The sequence below is a fragment of the Hermetia illucens genome, chromosome 4 (genome assembly GCF_905115235.1).
Source record: "Hermetia illucens chromosome 4, iHerIll2.2.curated.20191125, whole genome shotgun sequence".
Lineage (NCBI taxonomy): Eukaryota > Metazoa > Arthropoda > Insecta > Diptera > Stratiomyidae > Hermetia > Hermetia illucens.
Window position 1 is genome coordinate 130,916,476 of NC_051852.1, and position 16,802 is coordinate 130,933,277.

Sequence of the window (16,802 nt, forward strand, 5' to 3'; positions counted from 1 at the left end):
TGCGATGTGATAGGAAAACGTAAGTGGCAGGCGATAGGTCACCCATTGAGGAGGGGCGACAACTGCTTTGCGGGATACGCCATGCAGTGGAATCCTCTCTCCAGAGCTGGCCGACGAGTGGGTCGCCCTTGGTGCACTTGGTGAAGAGCGGCGCGAGCGTAGTACTTTCACAAGTGGATTTTAGTTTCGACGTGAAGTGCAAACTGGATACGTCAGGGATCAAAATGTGCAAATTTAAAGTGAAATCGGAAACCACCCAATCCAAAAATCTGTGACGATGGCTATTGTATGATACATTCAAAAGTGGCAATTGCACTCTTACTGAGAAATATCGTTCCGTTTCGTCCTCTTGTTCGAAAATCTTGGACAGGTATGTCCGCGGCTGCTTGTATGTCCACTTTGCAACACGGCTTTGTTAAACGTAGCTCCACCGCTCCCAATTTCCTTGAATTCACCAAGAAATGTACACTATCTACACAGTTTAGCGCTGAATGCCAGAATGTATCACTCTATGTGCTATTCGCTTAAATCCTCATCCACTTCCTTTTCCTACCTCCTTGGCGGATATTCTTTATCAGAACAGAACTTCACTCAGGACGTCGGGGTCTCTTTCGATAATAAGGCCCTCTTTGGCACTCACTGCCTCAAAGTTACCAGTCGCATTGCAAGTTTGCTGGGCTCCTTATTTCACTTCAACTCCCTCGTTAGAAGTATCCTAGAGTATCAGGTCACCCTTTCAGAACCGTGGTTGTCTTTCTGTAGAAATGGTGCCCCTTCGGGTCGTGGCCGACGACCATAAGATTTCATTGACTACGGAGTAGTGGAAGCGGATCGATGAACGGAGGGGGTTGAAGGCTCTACTGACCGCTGCGGGTGATGGCAGGGGTGACGCGCTCGAATTCCGATACGGAGCGAAATCCCGAAAAGTTCAACATAGTGTACGCCGTGAAAAGAGAGAATTTGCTATTCTGTTGGTCAGGGAAGCGGAAAATGCCGTACACCGCAACGATTTCAGAAATATATTCCGCCTCACGAAAAAGCTAGCATGTGATCGCAAATCTTTCCATGGTCCTATGACGGACGTTAACGGTCGACTTCTCATCCACGATTCACCATGGTTGTTAACCGTATGAGAGTGAGTTCCTCCTCTAGTGGCTTTGGATTTGAAAAGACAAGCAAGTAGAGTTGGACTGAAAATAAACACCAACAGAACCAAAGTTCTCAGTCTGACGGGTCATCGCACTCTCCCCATCTGCATCAATGGACAGAGCATCGAAAGTGTCGATCAATTCGTATATCTAGGGAGTGTGGTTTCTGCCAACCGCGCCACCGAACTGGATGTTGCCTGACGCATTGACGGCGATTGATTCAATTTTGCAGCCCTGCCTAAAATCTGGAAATGCAGCTATCTTAACGCCAAGATCAAGCTGAGTTTGTGTGTTCTTTCTGTGTTTTTATCATATATGAAAGTAGCACATGGGAAGTGAACTGTTACCCAAAAACTCCAAGCTTTGGTCAATACCATTTTGTGTCGTAACATTGGAGAACGGTAGCCTGACACAATCTCAAATGAAAACTTGTTCGGCACACATGCCTGACACTCGTACGCACTTTGATCGCAAGAGGGAAATGTCATTGGATGGCCACACATTAAGGAGGGGCGAGAGTTGCATTGATGGCTATGACATGCAGTTGAATTCACTCTCCGAAGATGCCGACGAGTGGGTCGCCTCAAGGGCACTTGGAGCAGAGCAGTAGAGGATGAGTACAATTATCTTGGGAAGTCGTGGGGGGTGTTTGAGTGCATTTCAGGTAACTGCGAGCGGTAGTGCGTAGATGTGGCTGATTTGTTATGCCCCACCAAGGGGTCAGAGTGGTTTTGTGCTCCATGGTGGGCTCCGAGCCATAATTTCATCTTGGAATTATACTGCTCTTTGATCCTCCTTACAGACTTATTTTTTACGATTGTTTTCCGTGGTATCCTGAACTGGGCTCTATGTGGCAACTCGATGCTAGAAGTGTACGCTGTATCCCATAGCTGAATTCCATAGGTCCATATTGCCATATGGCGGCTTTGTAGAGTAGGCGTTTGTAGTCGAGTCCTAGCTTAGAGTTTTTGTTTAGAAGCCAATACATGTTTTTTGTTCGTCTAGGAGCGAACCGAGGTACTTTACATCATTCTTTTGAGGGATTGTTACACCATTGATTGAGACCTCAGCGCAGATTTGCCAGTTCAGAGTGAAAGTGACGTGACAGCACTTGGTTTCGCTTACGCGAATTTTCCATTTTGTAAACCACTTTTCAATTCGTCTTAGGTGGATTTATAATTTTTTTGATACAACCTGATGATTGGTGTGGATACTTAAAGTTATCAGATTATGGTCAATTGGTAGATGCGCGGTATAGATGAGAGGGGAGTGTCGGTTCAAGGACATTGCCTTAAGGGACTTCATCTTGGATGTTGTATTCGCGAGAAGTGAAGCTTTTGTATTTCACCCTAAATTTACGCTACAAGAGAAAAGATTCCAAAATTCCATGAAATTGCATTGGAAGTAGTTTTTTCTATTTTAAAAAATCAATCCTTCGTGCCACACTTTGTCGAAGGCTTACGCCACATCCAAAAAGACCGCTGAGCAATACTTTCTATCCTCCAGTGAACTCCTTATCTCAGCTTATCTTGTGAACTGATTCGATTCTCGAAAGCTAAACTGGTGCTGACGAATTACTTTGTTTGCGAAAATCTTTGAGAGGATGAGTAGCGGAGTTATAAGCCTGTAAGATGCATCCTGCGTTTGGTCCTTATCATATTTGGAAATCATTATAACTTCTGGAACCTTTCAAGCTTTGGAGAGATAGGTGAGACGTAGAGTTGCGTTGAATACGTGAGTTACGTGACTGATTGCGATATCTGGAAGTTCTTTAACATTTTTCCCGTGGTTAGGTCATATCTTGGAGTAGTCTTTGGGTCCACTTGTTTTCTAAAGACTTGAACAGCTTCTTTGGCTCTAAACGAATGGTTCGCCTTCGGTGTAGCCATGGATATTTTTGGAAGCCTTGACTCCATCTCCAGTTAAAGGGGAGGCAAAACTTTTTCAGGCCCAGCTGGCGTTTGTTGATTTCAGTGACGATTCGCATGGGGCAGGTATCCTCAACTATTATATCTTGTAGCTTTCCACAGAGAAAATCAGTTGATGCAGTAGGTGATAAACCTCGTAATTTACTTTAGAACTCCCGTTCCCGTTGAGCTTTAAGGAGTTCATGAAGCGATCGACTTGCTCTGGCCAATTATTTTTTTAAGTCCGGAGATCTGTGAGCCTGCCATTGACTTCTCAACTTACGCTATACTTAGACCAGTTGCAGTATGCTATGAGTTATACTATTTTTTGGAAGATTGGCGATATGTCGGCGTAGGGTAGAGAGCTGTAGAGCCACGGTCATTATTTCTTTGAATTTAGTCTAGTCTATTTCACCTCTAGGTTTTAAGGGAGTGCTGATTTGCAGATGAGTGCTTATACCATTCTTTGTTTGTTTGTTTAGTGTAAGTTTCCTACCTGTATTGCACGTTGTAGGAGGTTTGCTTGGAAGTGTTATAATGACGGGCAAATGGTCTGAATACAACTTATAGCATGGGTCGTTGGTTTTCAGCTCCCGCCGCACATCTTTAATAAGACTAAAGTTAATCAGGTCCGGGACTTTTCGACGATCTGCTGGCCAATAAGTGGGCTGCCAAGAAAAGACGACATCAGGCTAGTGTATCAGGCTAGCACGTTTCATAATTGTATGGGAGTTACCAGTCTCGATCCTGAATGAGTGTACTAAACATTAAAATCGCCAGTGGCAAGAAATCTGTTCCTAATGTGTTAAAACATTCTTTTTATATCTGAGAAGCCAGTTTAAACTTTGGAGGATAATAGATAGCGGTGATGGTTATCTTGTTGGCCTTTTTAATAGAAAAATAACATATTGAAAGTAGTTTGATAAATTTTTCCTTTATTTTTGAAATAGATTTCTACAAATTTTCAATATTTCATTTATTGTAATACGTAACATCTGTTAATGATTTTTTTGAAAGTCAAAAAGTACAACTTTAATTCACCTCTTAAATAGAATATAACAATTAAAATTTATTTTGAAATTGTCTTATTTAAAAATCGGTAATAATTATCACTAAGTAAAGAGACAATATAAATAATGTTATCATTCCATCATTTACCAGTTTTAATTTAGCATCGTTTAAAATATATTTATATTTAATTATTTTATTACTTCTAATGTTTCTGTTGGAGTAAATTTCCACATCATTACACAAAACCAAGTAGATTGTAAATGTTTAATAGAAAACTTCACTTTGTATACTAAAATGTTATTACTGGTCTGATGTTTCACTAAATATACATGCGTAATACTAATAGAAACAGTTGCACTAACTAAATTTTACCATTTTGTAGTAAGTTAAATACGAAAAGTTGTTATATCGCAACAAATTTTATAACTACATATATATTTGATTAAAATATACAGTTTTTGTTTTTTAGTTTATGTTTAGTTTATGAGGCAGAGATAGATGTAAGTCTGGTTTTAGTACCGTAGAAAATATGTTTTTCTGAATGCGTGTACTAATTTGGGTAATTCAACATATAATCCCGAAATATTAAGGCTTAGAGGTCTTAAAAATTTGGGTCTATTTATTGAATTTCCAGAATGAAGTTCATGTTAAGATTTGCATATCTACAAATATTAAAGATGGAGAGTAGTTGGTGATACTTTCACGATTGTAAATTGAAAGAAAGGTTTTATTATCCAAGCAATTTTTTTAAACCACTCCTTTTCAGTGATAATGATAGTATCATCATTTATCTATTAGTAATTTCCAGTTATTTTTTATTATATAGTTTTTATGAATTCAAAAGATATTTTGCTTATTAAAATGTTGGTCATTCTGAAATTATCAAAATCACTCTAATTGTTCATCAAAACCAACCAACTCCACCATTAATATTGCATCTATCGATGTCATGTCCATATGGCTAGTGGATCATCCACTAATTCCATGATTTTCAATATTTAAAAGAAATCACTAATTATCCCTAAAGAAGTTAGATCATGAGGTGTTCAATAGAATTTAAAATACAAAAATCTGCAATGTTTGTTTTTTGAATTTTCGATGATTTCCTCCAATTTGTATAAGTGATAGTCGAGATGATGTTTCATTCGAGGTCCTCTTGGGTCTTCTAAATCATTTGAAAGAGGGTTTTGTCTTTTTTTTAGGTTTTCTTTTTTTTTATCTTTTTCTACGTAGATTGTCAATCAGAATGTTAAACCTATATTTGTTCTAAACAATATTTTACTAACAATTAAGTATCATCTAAATACCTAGCGATTTGAAGGTTGTCAATGGTAGTACCAAGCCATAGCACATATTTGTGTGATATTTATATTTCCGAGCGATTCGTTCGTGTTTTATAGGAAATACGTAAGGGTACGACTAGTTGCTTGTTTAGTTTTTTTTGGATGTGGTCTGTGGTCGGAATATAGTATGGAGTCATATTATTTGAAGCTATCTTTGCTTAAAATTTTAGCTTTAGCAAAACTTCTAATTATATGTTACTTTCTTTTTTGGTAATTTATTCATCTCATTCTTATTTCATTGATTTCGTACGCGTCGCAAAGCGTTTTCTATCAAATCTCAGCAAATTTTTTGTTTTTCTCCGCAAGAAAAAGGACTAAGCGCGATTTTAGCTATTTGTTTCTTTCATTATATTTGAAAAGTATACTTTTGTATATGCATATGTGCTCATTCTTTCAATTGCTACAATTTAATAGTTCAATCGTTCTTCTTCTTTTGGGTTTTATGTTTCAGATATCATAAGCATATGTTATTATTCTTTTTTCACGATGCAATGATTTTTTAGTGTTTATTCGGTATCTGTAAAGCTTTTCTTTTATTTTTGGTTATCAATATGCTAAAATTTTAAATGCTTGTTGTTATGTCTTACAATTTCATTACAGATGACAAAAATACTTACATTTATAATTTTTATGATTATAGTTTTTTCATAAATTGTAAAATAGTATAATAATAATATTCAACTATTTGTATTTGTCTACTACACTTTTTATTACTGAAATATTTAAAAAATATTAGGAGTTCCCATCTTTGAATTATGATCTTCGAGAATGTTGTGGATTTTGAATTTGTTATTTTCTGCTGAAATCGAAGTGTTAATTTTTCATATTTCATTATAGTATCCTTGCTACGTGTCTAAAAATTTAAAATCTATGTGTTATATTTTTATACTAGTATTTTGTTGAATTTTGTAAATATGTAGAATTATTTTTCTTCGAAAACTCATTTTTTTCATGTATATATAAGATATATTACTACATGTAAAATATTTTGTTTATAACTAAGCATAATATATTTTATTTCATTTATTTATATAGAAGTATCACAAAGATAGTTTTCATTTGTTCGTTATTGAAAAAATTAATAACAGGTATTGTTGTTAGCAATAAATTCACTTGTTTATAGACAGTCGTAAGTTAACAAGTCACTATGTTTATGTACATATTATATATTATAATATTTTATATTTGTTGCTACAGATAAAAATACAAGAAACATTTTCTAACAGAATATTCAAACGAAAGTGAAAGTAGTATGAGGAGTAAAGAATCTCATGAAATATGGTGACGAAGTGTAGACTTAGTAGGTGACAATTTTAAAATGGAGAAGGGTGTGTTTATAAATACAATTGTGTACTTTCCTGGTTAAAATTGTGGACTGGTTTTATGTATGTGTCTTGTGGATACATTTTGACAATGTTCGAGATAAATATATTTATTTGGTCCTTCACCCAGTTGATTCGTTTCGTTTAAATGTTTCGCATTTCTGTCTTAAGCTCGTTTGGGAGAGGAGGGGGGAATAAAATGGCGGTATGACTACTCGGCGTCTCAGGTGGGACTGATAGTATTTACTGTTAAACCGACAAATCGGGGACCTGTTAAGGTAGTGACTACTTACTGTAAAAGGCAACTAGAAGGGGTAGAGATTTGAGGGCTAGCAGCCTGTATACCATACCATGTTAGCAATTGAAAAAGTCCTCAGAATTAAGCAATATGTTGTGTACACAGAAAAAAGTTATCTCATTTGTTTCTTTAAAGACATTTCAAGAAAAGCGGCTCTAGAGCAGGAACTTTTGTGGTTACCTTGAAATTGTATGCACTGGTCGGTTAGTAGTTCAGTAGATCGCAATGAAGGACGTTCAATAACCTTTCAAGGTAAATCCACTCAACAATCGGCTCAGTTAAAAACCAACCGACGGTTAATAGGAGACCAGAGTTTCTTCGGAAGAAGAAGTGTGCGTTGATAACGCCTGACAGTGTGATTGCGACAGCTTTTCAATCTCGTGCTTCTGGTGCGGATACTCGGAAGAATTTGTGTTTCTCATTGTGCTTGTCCAGCTGCTGAAGGCTTACATTTCCATAGCGTCAGGTGTAATGGTAATGAAAATGAAGAGTAATCCCTTAAATGAGAGAAAAAATTAGTAAGAAAGAACGGGCTGCTTGAATACCTCGCGATTTGTCGCCTTGATTGTTCCCTATTGGCATCAAGTTGAGTTTTTTGGCTCTGTATGGTGTAAAATTGATTTTTTAGCGCATAATATTGTTCATTGGTGACTGAAACCCAGCTCAGGCAAACCTGAATGAGTAATTGTTATTGAACGAGGGAATAGCTTGGTTCGATTCACCGCTGAACAGAACACAAGCCCCCACCTTAAGACAAGTAAACGATAAAATTGTTAACAGATTTAATAGACCACCTTCTTGTTTTAAAAAAGCTACCTCCAGCATTGAAAACATGTGAACCTCAAATTTCGATGTGTCGCTCAAGATTAATGACAGCCCAATGCGGTGGTGGTGAATTAATGACCTTAAAAGTATTAGGACAGTGATATCTTGAAAATCTGACCGGACCTATATACATGTCTTCTTTACCATTAACGTCGTCAAAGGCGCAAAAACCAATGTTCGGTCTAGGATTGTCTAAATCATCTCAGTTTTCGCTTGAGGTCCACTAATTCGATGTCCCTAGTAGCAGCCTGGCGTCCTGGCAATCGCTTCATTTAAGGCGTTTTAAAAGGGGGTGGTAACCGGAATTACTTCCTGATGGACCTAAGTTCGTATCCAATTGATTTGGACTCCTCAAATATTATAGATTGAAGATAGTGTCTTCATCAATATTTGGCGCAGGGGGTTTACATTTTGAGAAAAATATTTGTGATTTTATAACAAAAATTCAATGTGAAATCGCACCCAGGACAACGACCACTCGCCAGGTATGGTAAATATAGGTCATTTGCATTCAAGACCGGGCTGGAAATTTCAATAATTAGCAAAAGCACTTGGCTGTGAGGGGTTGAGGCTAAAGCTGACTTAAACCTGCTTTCGGGGGATAGAGAAAAAGAAAGACGGTTTACAATTTGTTGAACTTCTTTATCGCATTCAGGTACAAATAATTTTCGGGGGTTATTGTCGGTCGGTAAGATATTTGGGTTCGTAACTTACTTCATGATGGCGCGGTGAAGGAGGTGGTTGTGCATTAGATTCCCGATGCTGATGCTCCGGAACGATACACTAGGAGGCAATGTTGTCAGCATAGCACTCACCCGTAATTACCACTTTGATCACAGCGAAATACAAGCCCTTTGTTACCAGTGAGATTTGAACCGATTGGGCTACTTGATGGTTTTACCTTGTGGCGCTTTCACTCTCATCCACTCGGTAAGATTGCCCTGAACATCGGGGACAGGAGGAAATGACCAAAAGACTGATCGAAACAGCGATGGCCTGAACATTCGATTGCGATTTGAGACCCTTTCGACTCCAGACCAAGCCATTTCATTGAAAAGTATTCTTCAATGGGGCTAGGTTGGCTTGGTTGCGTTATAAATAAATCATTAGATTTGGTCAAGTGGAGATGCTACAAGATCAAAAATGGATTCAAAATAGTAATATCCAAAAAGCTCCTTCCTTCCCTTTAGTTGGAAACCAGGAGGTTCTTAATTAGGACTTGTTACACAGTTGTTGCTGCCCTCATATTGTACGTTTTTCAAGGTTTCTGAAGTGTCAACTTTGCAATCCTGGCCTGCTGCTCCGGAATCGTGGCCAAGGTCATGAATGTTTATGATGGTAATTTAGTGGCAATAAGGAGTCTCACCATAGGGTCAAAGCTCTTACTGTACAAGACAATGGTCTTGCCAGCCCTCATGTATTCCTGGGAGACTTGGGTTCTTAGCAAGAAGAATTGCGAACTCTTGGCCGCGTTCGAGAGAAGAATCCTCCGAAGAATTTTTGTCCCCCTACATGAGGATGGACGATTTGGTAGCCTACATAACAACGAAATCTATGAGCGATACCATGACCGTCCGGTTGTGGATAAAATTCGGCTCAATAGGTTGTGGTGGGCAGTTCACTTAATTCGTATGGATGAGGATGATGCAGCCCGGAAAGTCTATAAGGGCAATATATATGGTAGAAAAAGAAGATGAGGCAGACCCTGCCTGAGACGAAACGATGGCGTAGGTCAGGACGCCAGACAGGTTTTAGGGATATCAAATTGGTGGACCTCGGCGAAAAACCGGGATAACTGGAGTTCCTTATTAAGGTAGGCCTAGACTGGATACCGGTTGTTGCGTCGTTGATGATGATGAAGGACAATTGGCCGATTTAAGTTTTGGTCGCTGGAGCCGGGGTTTCTTCCTTTTATATAAAACACAATTCAATTATTGGAGTGTAAGTTAGGCGCTGTGGATTCTGTCCAGTGTCTAGAATAATGCTAAAACCTTCCGGAACCAAAAGAAAATGCTCCGCCGCAAACCGGTGAGAGTCATATAGGTGAAGGTCCGAAAGGGTTTAAGGTGAGTTTTCACTATGTAACCCTTCAGTCCTCTTCCAACCCATATTGTGTTTCGATCACAATTAGATATCAACCGAGACTGGCACAGTATAACATATCTTTATTGAAACAGGCTCAGAATTTCTTATTATTCGATGGAGCTTAGTGCAATTAGGCGGTCCGGGGTCCGAAAGAGAAATATATTGAGCCCACATGTGATCATAATTAGGTATGTATCCTCTTAACTCCTTTGTAGAGCATAGGGCATCTACATAGCCTCTCCCTGAGACCGCATTTCATTACCATCACACTTAATGCTGTACAAATTGTGAAGTTACAGGAGCGAGACAGGATGAAGGAGGAGGGTGAGGATGACCACTAATATCTACGACGACCGGGATTCGAACCTCCGAGATCGAGAAGCTGACACTGAGCCAATTCAAGTACCGCACCGTTATAAACCTACCCCTACCCTACGCATAGTATGAACAGTTTGTGAGTATTCCTTCTTAATAAGGAAAGAGAATTTGTCCTTGGTGGCACTAGATTCCGATACTGGCCCTACCAAATGTAAGTCTGAGACACTACACTGAGCACTGCGTTGATATACCACTTTAATTGACTTAAGCCATAACCACAGGTTGTTGCTCTTCGACAGAGTCAATTTTTAAGGCAGCATAATAGTCAACCATTTTATGAGATGGAAAAGTATGGCTTGCCTTTTCTATGAAATCCCGGGAGAGAATACTCTCTCTTGAGGAGGAAGAAAAAGCTGAGAGCCGTATCGTGAAGCAGATATATAAGGGGGAAAGCCAGGGGCATATTCAATGGCATACGTTTTCAGCTGGGAACAATACTGCTGGACGGTACGGCCGAGGACACAGCCGAATAGCTTAGAAACATAGTCACGGAACTCTTCGGCAGGGAAGCAGCAAGATTATCCTCACTTGTTGTGAACTTCATAGCAGTAGCACACAGCGAGGTCACAGCAGCTAGAGGAGTAGATACAAGAAAGCTTCTATGCACTATTATTGCCCAAAATGAGGACCTCTATATGCAACTATGAAGAGTATTCAGGAGGAAAATTGGGGGTGGGGCAATTCTTTTAATATTAGGATGATTACCGGTGGTTGAAAGCGATAAAGATAAAATCAGATATAGATTCGGCAACATTCCAGTGCACGTACACAAGGAAACGCCAAGGAAATAGAAACCGACGGAGCAGAAGTCAGCAAGGAAATACTCCTCCTGTCTAATGGAGAGGCGAAGCTGGACAATCTCTACTGAGACATCCTGAGGCTGGAGGCGAATGGTGAACTACATGTCCATACCACGTCAGAGAAGGGTGAAGACATGTTGACAAAGGCTTGAAATATAATGCAGACCAGGACTAAAGTTCTCCAAAAAAACCATGCAAATGCTGCGAGGGCAATTTTCAATGACGTCATTGGAATAACGTTTGCTCAAAAACCCTAGGTACAATTGAGATGGATTTCTAGACTTCTACGAGGAGATATGCAGGTAACCTACCAAAACACTTGTAACCAATTCCTTATTAGCGGTCCTAGATATAACCCTAGGAAATGCTTTTATGAGTGTTCTGGTTAGGGAATGAGTAGTACCAAATGAACCTTTGCTTTCGGACGATAGAATTTTCGATCTGATACTGAGGACACTACCTCGGGTAACGAGCCCCAAGGGAACATATTGGGGGTCTTATGTAATATCTTTGAGCAACACCATAACTTGTCTAGGAGTAAAAACAGATATTAGAAGCAAATTAGAATCAATGGTAGAGATAGTCAAAGGGTAGTATAAGTCTCAGGGCGAAATGTGGATTGGCACCCAAGATAGAGCATAAAACCTGGGAAACGCCTACTGAACCAACACCAACAGCTCTACTACCAAACTCTATCTCCACCTCCACGTGGTGACCGCTGGGAGCTCTTTCTTAACGAAAAGCTGCAGACGGAGAAAGATGAAGGCGAGTCTCCCGCTCCTAAAAACGGGAAAAACTGTACCAACTGGTCCTCCACGTTGGGGTTGGGTAGGGCTGACAACCCTACATGGAAAACAACTTGTTACGAAGCCACAACAGGAGCCTTGGACTGAACGAATTACACAACGACAAAAAAAAAAAAAAATAAAACCAATTGGAGGACCTCGGCGCAAAACCGGGATGTCTGGAGTCCCTTATTAAGGCAGACCTAGACTGGATACCGGTTTTTGCGCCGTTGATGATGATGATGGTAGAGAAATCAAATATTATAACCACGTAAGGTGCCAGCTACCTTATCAAAACGGTCATCTCATCAAAGGATGTTCCCTGGTGAATAAGGTACCTAGACAGGCTGAGAATAAATGTTTGTAGATTTTAAGCAGACAAAATAAACCGAACATTTGTCATGACCAACAAAGGAAGTAATGCAAGAAAATGTCAAGAATTTTGTGATGACATCTAGCTAACCACAGAACATCCATTACAGAAATGTGGCCAAGGACAGGGCGGCATTCTTTGATTATCTGCAACAGATAGGTGAAATGCTCATCCAAAATGTTGTAATACTTTACAGTACTTATTTTTTGAGGTCTCGCTAGAGCACTTTATTTCAAGACCATAACGGTAGACTAGGAGCCAATGTGGTTAGCACCACAACCACTCGTGATTGCCATTTTGATTCAACTGAAGTATTCGTTTACAGCTGAATCAACTAGTTTTTGCAAGGCTCACGAAAGGTGGTGGAAAGATGGATTTCTCCAGGCGGGTAATAAGCGACTCGCGGACCCCCATAAAACGGAGGTCAAGTATCTATGGATCACTTTAGACCGCAATTTACTCTGGAAAATCTAGGACCCAGAGCATATGCAGCAAAACCATTTAATGCACCCTGAAAATACAGTCTTGAAAACATCGGTGTAAAAAGGCTGTACACGCTCCAATCTACACGTTCAAATGGATCCCGGTAGTAAACGACCGGCTCGTCTTACTGAACGAGACCATTCTGAAAGGTACGTTGATGACATCGCATCAGCATGACATGACTAGTCATATCGACAAAAAGTCCTGCCAGGACGTGTATAACATATTTTGAGTTAGTAGAACTGTGGTGTCAATGGGAGAATCCTACGGTGTTCATTAAAGGAAGAATGCCAAATGAACTTCGACTCCCAGTCTTTTTTGATGGACAACTTTAACTAACAAGGGAAGCTAAATATCGCGTAGAAATCATGGATAAAAAATTAAATTGAAACAAGCATCTAGAGGAGGTAATCAACCAGAGCTTCAGGAAAGACATGGGAATTAAAACCACAAATGGAATACTGGACGTGGTGGTGAAGCCAGTTTTCACCTATACAGTTCTAGTATCTTCGCCAAATTGGAGCAGAGTCAAGCTGCTAAGAAATTTTCCTTGTTCGGAAAGCTCGCCTGTTATTGCATTGCGGATACTCCGAAAAGCACAAACACCCTTTTCCCAGAGACGTTACTGCAATTGTCATCCTTAAATCTGGTAAAAAAGGAAGAAATGACGCATGCACCCTTAGATGTCAGTTGAACTGGTGCATGCACAACAAGCCGCAACTGTGAAACCGTCTGAATTTGGTAGCATAAGCAACTAGCCCAATGATGGGAGACAGCAACATGATGAACGCTGGATCAAAACGTGCGAACTTTGAACTAAGTAAATTTAAAATGAGGTCACTGGTAGATTTTATAACTGGTCACTGCCTTCTATAGCGATATCTGCCTGCGGTGGAGATTTACAATGAAGTGTCAACATACCCTTTACAATGAAGGAGATGCGCTTATCTTTCACATCTTGTTGGACGAACAACGCGGAGAGAGTACCTTGATGAAACTTGTGTGTCCGGCTAGATGAGTGGTTAGAGCCCAAGGTTGTCGTACGGAAGGTCGCGGTTCAAATCTCACTGGTGGCAGTGGAATTTGTATCGTGATTTGACGTCGGATACCAGTCGACTCAGCTGTGAATGAGTACCTGAGTCAAATCAGGGTCGTAGTCTCGGGCGAACGCAATGCTGAACATATTGCCTCCTACTGTAATCCTGTAGTGTACCGTTACGGTCTTGAATGAAGTACTCCAACACACTTCAAGGGCCTGATCCAATATGGATTGTTGCGCCAACCATTATTATTATTATCATTCTGATTTTCAGCTCATTTCGGGTTAGAGAAAAATAATGCAAGAAAGTTAATAATAATAATAATAATCGTTGGCGCAACAATCCATATTGGATCAGGGCCTTGAAGTGTGTTGGAGTACTTCATTCAAGACCGTAACGGTACACTACAGGATTACAGTACCCTATAGGAGGCAATGTGGTCAGCATTGCGCTCACGCGAGATTATTACCCTGATTTGATTCAGGTACTCATTCACAGCTGAGTCGACTGGTATCTGACGTCAAATCACGATACAAATTCCACTGTGACCAGTGAGATTTGGACCGCGACCTTCCGTGTGACAGCCTTGTGCTCTAACCACTCAGCTATCCGGACACAAGCAGGAAAGTTGCTAGCGAAAAAAGAAGAGGAAAATTCGCGCGTTGGACCAGAACCCGTCTATGGAATTGGGAAAAAACTCATGCCCAAGGGATTTGAGGAAATCTTGCTGGCCGAGTCTACCACGAATAGAACAATCTAAAAGTCTCCTAGGAACATATAAGACAAAGCGCTTGAGGGATTGCCTAAACCTATCTAGGAAGTGTCTTGGGAGTACAATGGGGAGATGGTCAACATAGATATACCAGGACGTTAACTACAGATTGTATGCGAGGAACGAAAAATTGTTGGGTGATTAGATGGATGAAGGCTTCTGTTTTGCTTGAAGTAGAGCAACTTGGTCCTTGGAAGGTTTTATCTCCTCCATAATATCTTAAGACTTATCTGGAAAAGAGTGTCTTCTATCGAAATTCGTCCAAGAAAAAGTGGTAAGGTACGAATTTTGATCGGAACCGGAGACGGTTTTCAATTTTGTGGAGTGTCTAAAAATTCACGGCAAATGAAGCCCCAATTCGTATTCATATAAACAATCGTAATATCGGAGGGTAAGATAGAAATAAGTATCAAGTCCAAGTTTCATATTTATGCTAACACTTTAGTACAGAAAATTTTGATCCTTCCCGGGTAGCACCGTTTAGGCGGGAGTTTGAGTGAACTTGGAAATGAAAGTTTGAGTGGTTGGATGAGGCAGGTCATAGATTGCGAATAAAGAGGATTGCATATGCGAGCATGGAAGCAGTTCTGCCCAATGTGAACACAGATTTCTTAAACGACTTGAGAGAGGATTTGAACACATTCAGGATGACAAGAATGGGATATTTCCAACAAGGGCCGTAGGTCCATAAAATGATCCCTTCCGTTAAGGCCTGGAGAGAAAGAGATCGGGTTGATGAGTCTTTAAATTATTTTAAATAAAGTCCAAGTTCAGAGGGGGTTCAGAGTTCTTAGATATAGGTTTCTACAACTCAATTCAGGAGAAGCTGTTTCTTGAGGATGATTAAGAGAAGGGAATTAAATTCCAAACAACAAATTCGGTACTAACGAATCAACGATGGAAAATTCTGGTAAGAAAACACGCCAATGAGCAGCAATATTAGCTTAGGGATCTATTCTTGGCCCAGATGTCGGGATGGTTTGCTGCGATAGAGATTCCAGGCTAATCGTATTTGGTCGAATACACCGATGGTGTTGCTGCACCAGTCGTCACACGTTTTGAATACTAGGTAATTTCTAAAGCCGCAAAGTGAGTAGATGACTGAATATTAATTCCCCCTAATTCTGAAGAAAACTGATGTGGTCATCTCGGCTAAAGAGAGGATTTCCGCAGATCTTTTTTATACCAGTCAATCCGTTGGGGAATGCCGGCCCCACGTACTCGAGGAGGGCGTTCAGACCCGAGTCTGAAATGGGATTCATCTGGAGTTGGTTTTGCCACGAAGTTTTACCGGATGTTATCTAGTACCATGGGAATTAGGATGGCCCTTTGACAGTATATGCTCTAGGAAAATTGCTGTGCTATCGGACCCGTCGTTTGTAGTTGGCGTCCTTGTGGGATTTTCGTGGTTGTTGCGGTTGTGTCCACTCCATATACAAAGCTCCTTGTGGGCTCAAGCGTAGTGTTGCGGTATACAACACCCATCCCTTGGTACGAATGCAGAGCCTGTACTTAGTGTAAACAAGTGCCGTGGTGCGAATCACGGGTGGGGGGGGGGGGGGTCTCCAAATCGTTTCGTGTCCGCGAAGGACCTTTGTGAAATGCCTACATGGCAGGTATTCACATTAACCCCCCTGGATAGACAGTTCTTTCAATGCGAGCCAGTGAGATCACGGTCGAGTTTAAGCCGTCGGTAAAGTACTCAGCTGAGTGGTAGATTCAAAGATGAGCTTCTTCGTGCGGATGCAGAGTAGGCAGTTAGAATATTTGCGATTGATTGGCTATTGGGCAATTTCGCAGAAGCCAGATTCTAAACACATCGCGTCCTAATAAGAGTGGTTTAGTCCGTTCTTCTCAAAGGTTCTGAAATGTGGGCCAGAGCTCCTAATAAGCAGATGTACTGCAAGTGCCCAGTTTTACGACCAGCGATCAACTGTCGCAGTGTTCCAGATTCGAGAAATGTAACTCCAGTGCTTCTGATTAGTCCGCACGTTGCATTTGTGGTTCAAGGGGCAGATATGTCCTGAAAGTCATTTAAGCATGCCTTTCATCATAAGTCAATTTTAAAATTAAGCCTGATCAGTGTTAGGAATTCCAGAAACGGATGAGTTCCTGGGCAACGAAGAATCTAAAAAAAATTAAACGGAATGGAGAGGACACAAGATTCCTTCAGTAGTAACACTTTACAGAACCTATGAATGACCGTGTCACAGGCATATCTGGAGCATAGAA